The sequence below is a fragment of the Oratosquilla oratoria genome, chromosome 19, assembly GCF_046742065.1.
Source record: "Oratosquilla oratoria isolate Oo_2021 chromosome 19, ASM4674206v1, whole genome shotgun sequence".
Lineage (NCBI taxonomy): Eukaryota > Metazoa > Arthropoda > Malacostraca > Stomatopoda > Squillidae > Oratosquilla > Oratosquilla oratoria.
Window position 1 is genome coordinate 16,327,147 of NC_134795.1, and position 8,315 is coordinate 16,335,461.

The window sequence follows — 8,315 nt, forward strand, 5'->3', positions numbered from 1 at the left end:
TTATTCCTGACTAGTTTCGCAGGTATGCTTTTTCAAAGGAATATGTGTACAAACGGGCTGTGGGTATTATATACATGGGGTGGACCTCACCACCTCTCCGAGTTACCATAGTTGGTGGCGAATGTGAACATCACATTGTGGCTCACGTAACAATGAAGACATTTTTACAATTAAATATGATAACACTAATACCAAAGAAATTATTAATAGAAAATGTAACAATAGTAATGATAACGATGAAGATAAATATTTAAATAATAATATTAACAATAATAACAAAAATGATAGTAGCAATACAGGAAATAATAACAATAAAATTAAAGTATTAATAATAAAAACAATAATAAAAATGATAACACTAATAACCAAGAAATAAAAATTATTAATAGTAATTATGACAATAATAGTGAAAACAATGATAATAAAAACGAAAAATTAATTAAATATTTAAATAGTAACAATAATAATAACAATAATAATAAAGATAATGAAAGTAATAATAATAATGATGGTAATAATAAAAATAAAAATGTAATGATAAAATTATAAATATAATGATAGAAATAATAAATAAATAATTTTAATAACAATGATAATAATAATAGTGTTGAAAATAAATAGTAACAAATAGCATTAAAAGAATAAATCATGATAAAAAGTTGGGGCAAGGTAGCATGGAGGAACTTCAGAGTGAAAGGAAGAAAGCTGGAGAGGGTAGGCCGAAGTGGGAAAAAGGTATCTACTTAGGGTCGGGAGGTCTGGGAAGCCATTCTTGGAGGGCAAGTGTCGCGGTAGATTTTGTCCATTTCAAGTCACCAGTTCTCTTGTTTGTGTTTTTGTGGTTGGCAATGTAAGGTGATTCAATTATTTTCCGTTGTTTCTTGTGTAGTCCTTTAGCTAGAATGGTGGAACCCTCCCAGTTAGGCAAATGTCCCTCTGTGTCAATGTGGTTAACTAGAGCGTTGGTTTCTCGGTGGTGTCTAATGTCCGCTTTGTGTTCCTACCCTCTCCAGCTTTCTTCCTTTCACTCTGAAGTTCCTCCATGCTACCTTGCCCCAACTTTTTATCATGATTTATTCTTTTAATGCTATTTGTTACTATTTATTTTCAACACTATTATTATTATCATTGTTATTATAACTATTATTTATTTATTATTACTATCATTATATTCAATTATTAATTTTATCATTACATTTTTATTTTTATTATTACCATCATTATTATTATTACTTTCATTATCTTTATTATTATTGTTATTATTATTGTTACTATTTAAATATTTAATTAATTTTTCGTTTTTATTATCATGGTTTTCACTATTATTGTCATAATTACTATTAATCATTTTTTTCTTGGTTATTAGTATTATCATTTTTATTATTATTACTTTTATTTTATTGTTATTATTTCCTGTATTGCTACTATCATTTTTGTTATTATTGTTAATATTATTATTTAAATATTTATCTTCATCGTTATCATTACTATTGTTACATTTTCTATTAATAATTTCTTTGGTATTAGTGTTATCATATTTAATTGTAAAAATGTCTTCATTGTTACGTGAGCCACAATGTGATGTTCACATTCGCCACCAACTATGGTAACTCGGAGAGGTGGTGAGGTCCACCCCATGTATATAATGCCCACAGCCCGTTTGTACACATATCCCTTTGAAAAAGCATACCTGCGAAACTAGTCAGGAATAAACTCAAGACTAAGACTCCTGTGTTTCCTATTCCGCTTACATCAACCTGTCAGAATGTCTCAACATATGTATATATATATATATATATATATATATATATATATATATATATATATATATATATATATATATATATATATATGTATATATATATATTAGGGTGGGTAAAAAATATAAATTAAATCTCTTACGGCATTCATAGATTATTGTGAGAAATAGTAAGGGAAAAAGGACAAAAAGTTTCATGTGAATCTTTCAAGATTCAGGGGTTGGACAGGGTAATTTTTTTTTTTTTTTTTTTTTTTTTTTTGACCATACAACTGTTCACTTCTCAAGCTTATTTATGCCACAGAAACGAAACTATTTGCTCTGAAGTGAGAAAAATAACTATTTTAGGAACATTTTACGATACAGCAGTGTATATGCGAGGAACATTACTCTGATCCTATTCAAGGAACACTTAAGAACAGTGGTAAGAATGACACATTACCTGGACTTTATTCAAAATGAAATTGAAAATAGCTGAAATAACGATTGAAACGATTTGTATATTCTTCTGTATGATCAGTTAGGGTTCAGGTTCAACAGTCAGTGGCGCTCGACAGTTTGGATGAGAGCTTGTTGAGAATAATCAGTAATCAGTTTGATCGCCTAGGACCGTAACGAATAGAAGTGCAGAGGTAATTATTAAACTCTATCTAGCGATAGTTAGACCCATCCTTGACTATGCGGTACAGTTTTGGTCTCCGTCCTACAGAATGGACATAAATTCACTAGAATCAGTACAGAGAAGAATGACTAAAATGATACATGGACTCGGAAATTTGCCTTACGAAGAGAGGCTTAGGCACCTAAACTTACACTCTCTAGAAAGACGCAGAGTGCGAGGTGATCTAATAGAAGTGTTCAAGTGGATCAAAGGATATAACAAGGGTGATGCAAACAAGGTCATCATAATAAAACAACAAAGCAGGACTCGCAGTAATGGGTATAAACTGGACAAATTTAGATTTAAGAAGGAAATAGGCAATAATTGGTTTACTAATAGGGTGGTCGATGAATGGAATAAACTTAGTAACCATGTACAGTAGTAAGCACTGAAACTATCAGTTGTTTTATAAAACGATTAGACAGCTTTATGGATGGGGATGACAGGTGGTGATGGATACGGAGCTGCCTAGTGTAGGCCTTATGGTCTTTTGCAGTCTCCTTTATTTCTTATGTTCTTATGTGATCGCCCTTTCCGCTGATTCCTTAGTCTCCTTCCTCTGGTTGCACGCCTCGTTTTCCTCCCAACTGAGCACAGAAGATTAGAGAAACGAGGCATCCAACTTCAGTGCCGTGAAGGAGAAAAATTACTCCTTGGTGACAAGGTCACTCAAAGTCGCCGAAGAAGGATCTTGGGGCGCTGTCGTCCACCGCTTCTTGTCGAGGTCCATGTCAATGGCCAGTTTCTCCGCCATCTTGGTCTTCTCCTCAATCGTGACTGTCGTTGAACAAGGCAAGGCCGACAAGGTCCATCCCCAAGTACTAAAAGTGCCGCTTGAAGGTCTTCACCGTGGCCTTCGAGATCTTTGAGTTGAGGTCTGTAGCTGTGGAGATCCTGGAAGAGAATGAGGTAATTGAAAGGAGCATCTGCGGCCAAAGTAGCCTCGAACCAGGCACGGACGTAGATTAGGATGATGAACACACTCTTCTCCTGGAGGCTACGCAGTTCCCTCGGCGTGAATTCGAACTTGTCCTTGGACATTGTGATATTGAGCGTGTAGATCGCATTCGGCATCCATCTTGCGTGGTGGTGAGCTCCTGGTTTGCGGAAGGTGGTAGGAACCTCCTCCTTGATGACCTTTGTCGTTAGTTCCACGAACTCTTTATAATCGTCTCTTGTCGTTTCGGCCGCCTTGGCAAGATCCTCAAGGGTCGTCCTCTTCCATTCGTCATGGTCAGCCAAACGAGGATCATTGATGATCGTAGCATTAGCATGTACAAGAGTGGGCCACTTCTTCTGGAACCGTGCGAATTGTTGAGTGTCTGGGCCGGGCGTAGTTTCGCCGAAGGTGGCCTTGAGGACTGAGGCCAAGATGAGGTCCATAACGTAGTGACGTCACACCAAGTTCAACAACGGACGACCCAACTGTAATATTGAACAGTGACGGCAAGACTAGCGTCCCTGGAGGAGGGCGTCAGAGACCTTGTCCCCCTTGGATTGACGTTTTTTTCCCCTGTTGGAAGGACAATCTGGCTTAGGGCTTCAAGGGACTGTCCCAACAAAAACAGCTCAGTCTATTTCCGAGCTGAACTCGCCATGTAGACCTAAGGAGGAGAAAACGAGGATGTTTTCAGCTTAGTTCCGGGTCTGACAATATAAAGACAGAGCTATATAACAGCAAAAACTACATCGGAATACCGAGAAGTATGTCTAAAGGTATAGCGCCCACAATACAGTGTATGGTAGGTACGTTAAGCTAAGGGAAACCAAAGCAGAATTTCGATCACTCGGTATGACCCCTCAACATGCTTTGATTTGGACGAAACTCCGGATTTGGGAGTTTCTCATGAAGCCTTACAATAGTGCAAAACCAAAAGTTCACTTTGAACATTTTACCATATATCCGTGACCCACCCTAATACACACCCACACCCATACCCACACACCCACACCCACACCCACACCCACGCACACGCACACACACACACACACACAAACACACACACACACACACACACACACACACACACACACACACACACACACACACACACACACACACACACACACACACACACACATATATATATATATATATGTATGAGTATCCTATATATGCAATGTAAGAATAAAGATATCATCTTGGTGAAAAGACGTCAATTGTCCAACGGACGAGAATGGAGCGTTACGTTCTGGACGTCACGCGTAAGAAGATATCCAAATGTTTTGGGTTGGCGTCTTAATATTCTATTGAATCATTTTTAGCTCTGTAAGATGCATTATTATTTTTGTATATTATTCTGTAAATAGGCCAGGTCGAATTATCATTATATTTTTCTGTTAATACAATGCAAATTATATATCAGTTCAAGGTATTGTGTAATACGTTTTCGTCGTATTTGCACGAGAAGCGTCACTAGTGTGCGTAAACAGGCCAGTCCTAATTATTATTATATCTTTCTGTCAATACAATGCAAATTATATATCAGTTCAAGGTATTGTGTAATACGTTTTCGTCGTATTTGCACGAGAGGCGTCACTAGTGTGCGTGCAAGTACGTTTAGTCTGCCTTGGCCAATCAGGTTCAAACTCCATAGACGCTAATTGTATGGGCCAATCAGGGGTGATTTTGTACTGGAGAAATGACGCTCTGGGCGCGTGGGCGTAGAACGAACTGAGGTAGCCCAGAGAGAGAACGTTCCACCCCGGGCGGAGATTTTCGGCTGTATTTGATATAAGTCCTTCCTCCCCCTGTTCATATATATTTAACTCAGCTACTTATTAGGATTATGTGTGAGGTCAATGGCAGTGACGCGGGAAGCCTGGACAGTGAATCTCTTGGTAACCATTTCTCTTTCACCCCGTTAAAAATTGTTTTTAAGAACTTGGAATCAGGTTTAGAATTTATTCGTAAATCCTTAATTCAATTATATGATCTTGGTTATAATTATCCTGTTATTCCTATTAACTTTATATGAATAGTGTTAAACTTTCCATTTGTTTATTTTTTTTTCAATTTTCATGATAACGCAAAATTGAATCGCGACCTGATACAATTTCATTCTGTGAGTAGATTTTCCCAAAGACAGGATCTTGGGAATCATTCAGATCATCTTAGAATATTTCATGTTACAAGTCAAAAGTGCTCGTAAGATTCGGAACAATACATGTATACATACATACATACATACATACATACATACATACATACATACATACATACATATACATACATATGTATATATATATATATATATATATATATATATATATATATATGCAAACTAACGAAGCAGAGCGCTTTCGTATATTACATCTTCAGTGCACTAAAGATGTAATATACGAAAGTGCTCTGCTTCGTCACTTTCTTTTCCCAAGTGGTCTACTTTGCATAAGTGAACACACGTACCCGTGTTCTTATTAGCACACACACACACACACACACACACACACACACACACACACACACACACACACACACACACACACACACACACACACACACACACACACACACACACACACACACACACACACACACACACACATATGTATATATAAATATATATATATATATATATATATATATGTATATATATATGCATATATATATACATATAAATGCATATGTATATATATACATATATATATGTATATATATACATATATATATGTATATATATATATATACACACACACACATATATATATATATGTATGTATATACATATATATATATAGATTCATATATATGTATATATATATATATATACACCAAGGACTACTATTACACAGGACGTGCGCACCCAGACCCCTAGGTCCGCTAGCGGAGGCCATTGCTTTCTTTGTGACCTAACATTTTATATTGGACATATATATCAAAACTAGAAACCTAATATTGTATATAGGACAAATATATCAACTATTGACTTATTCAATGCAGTATAAGTTAATATAAAATTTTATAGTGAAATAAGAAACTATATTTAAGGCACTGTTATGGTTTGAAATGCCAATTTTAGCCGGACTTTACAGGTATTATTGTATGAGATTAGTGGACACCAGGGTTGGCGATTTTCTTCATCTTTTTAAAAAATGTAAGAAAATTACTATTTTTTTTATGTAAATCAGATTTATTTGACTTAAATAGATTTCTTTTATATAGATTTTAAATATTGTGGGATTGCTATCTGATATGCGATCTGATTGCTAAAGGACATTTTTAGCATATCAATATAAGAAGCAGTGTTATATAGACTCGCCACAAGTATACAAGGGACGGTGTAAGCCCACATGTATATATCACTGTGCAGCCCACAACAAGTTTCAACAATATTCCTGTTGAAACTTGTTCTAGGTAAGCAGCTTCTCACCGAGTTAGTTGCTGCTTTGGAATCAACCAGTAATGATGTCTTCTGGACCTGGCAGAGTGGTTCCTTCAGGCAGAAATAATTATCCTGTCTGGAATTATTTTGAAAAACTACCAACAACTTCTGGCAAAGGGCACCGAGCTAAATGCAAAGACTGCAGCCAGGAACTACAGGGCATTGTGTCAAGATTAAAATCACACAGAGATAAATGCCAAAGTCAGCCACATCATACAAAAAAAGAAATTGATGACCAAGGTAAATAATTTTACTTATATTGTGTGCATTTCTCCCTTTTCATACGCAACTACATAAATTTGGTGAACAATGGAGAGCATGTGCAATAAAAATGTGAAGGCCTAAAGAGATGATACTTCAACTTCATTACTTCTAAATTTGGGTAATGACTATATCACTATGATATACTGTATCCACTCAACTTTGGGGCCTAGATGATTGTTATTCATTTCATTCAACATTGTATAATATATTTCATAGGTTCCATTGGAATTCAGCCCACATGGGATTCAGCCCAAAGGGATTTAGCCTAACCTAACCTAACTAATCCATTATTTTTAGTGAATTTAAAAGTGGACTGAATCCTGTGTGGGCTGAATTCCAAGCCCACCTATTTCATATCCTGTTAATTATTTCCAAATGATTTAGTGGCTTGTGTGAATATGATCATTATCTAAAAAAATAACTACTGTCCTCAAAAGTAGCCTAAATCACACTGTATTCATTCATTTATTTATTCATTTATAAATTATACAATATGCTAAAATTTTCTGTTTCAATTTCAAGATCTGTATCAACAGCTTCAATCCCTTCATCATCGGCTCCACTTGAATTATCTGCAAACCTGACTCCACCATTAAAAAGGTCACTATCAGAGTCCTGCACAGGCGCCACTTCTGCTAAATCATTTTCATCTAAAAGAAAGTCATCAACATCTCTAGACAGATTTATCATAAAAACTTTAGCCTCTCAAAAGGAAAATATCCACAAAGAAGTTGCAAGAATGATATTTGCTACAAATTCACCATTTCGTCTTGTTCAGCATCCTCAGTTTCTCAAGATGGTTCAGAACCTGAGGCCAGGCTATATTCCTCCATCCAGAAAATATATTGCTGATAAGTACTTGGATCTTGTGCATGAAAATGAATATAAAAAGTGTGCAGATGACCTGAATAATGAAACTGTAAGTCTTTCAGTTGATGGGTGGTTTAACATCCATAATGAGCCCATAATTTGTGTCACTCTAACAACATACACTGGTCAGATTTATTTAGTTGACACAATAGACACATCAGGGAAACCTCACACTGCTGAATATCTTCTACAACTTGTACAAAATTCGATCAAGAAGGCTGAACAAGATTTTGGTTGTCACATTGGAAGTGTTGTGACAGACAATGCAGCAAATGTCACCAAGATGAGAAAACTCTTGGAGGAATGAAGTGAACCTGAGCATACCGTCCTCACATACGGCTTATAATGTTCCTTGTATACTTGTGGCAAGTCTATA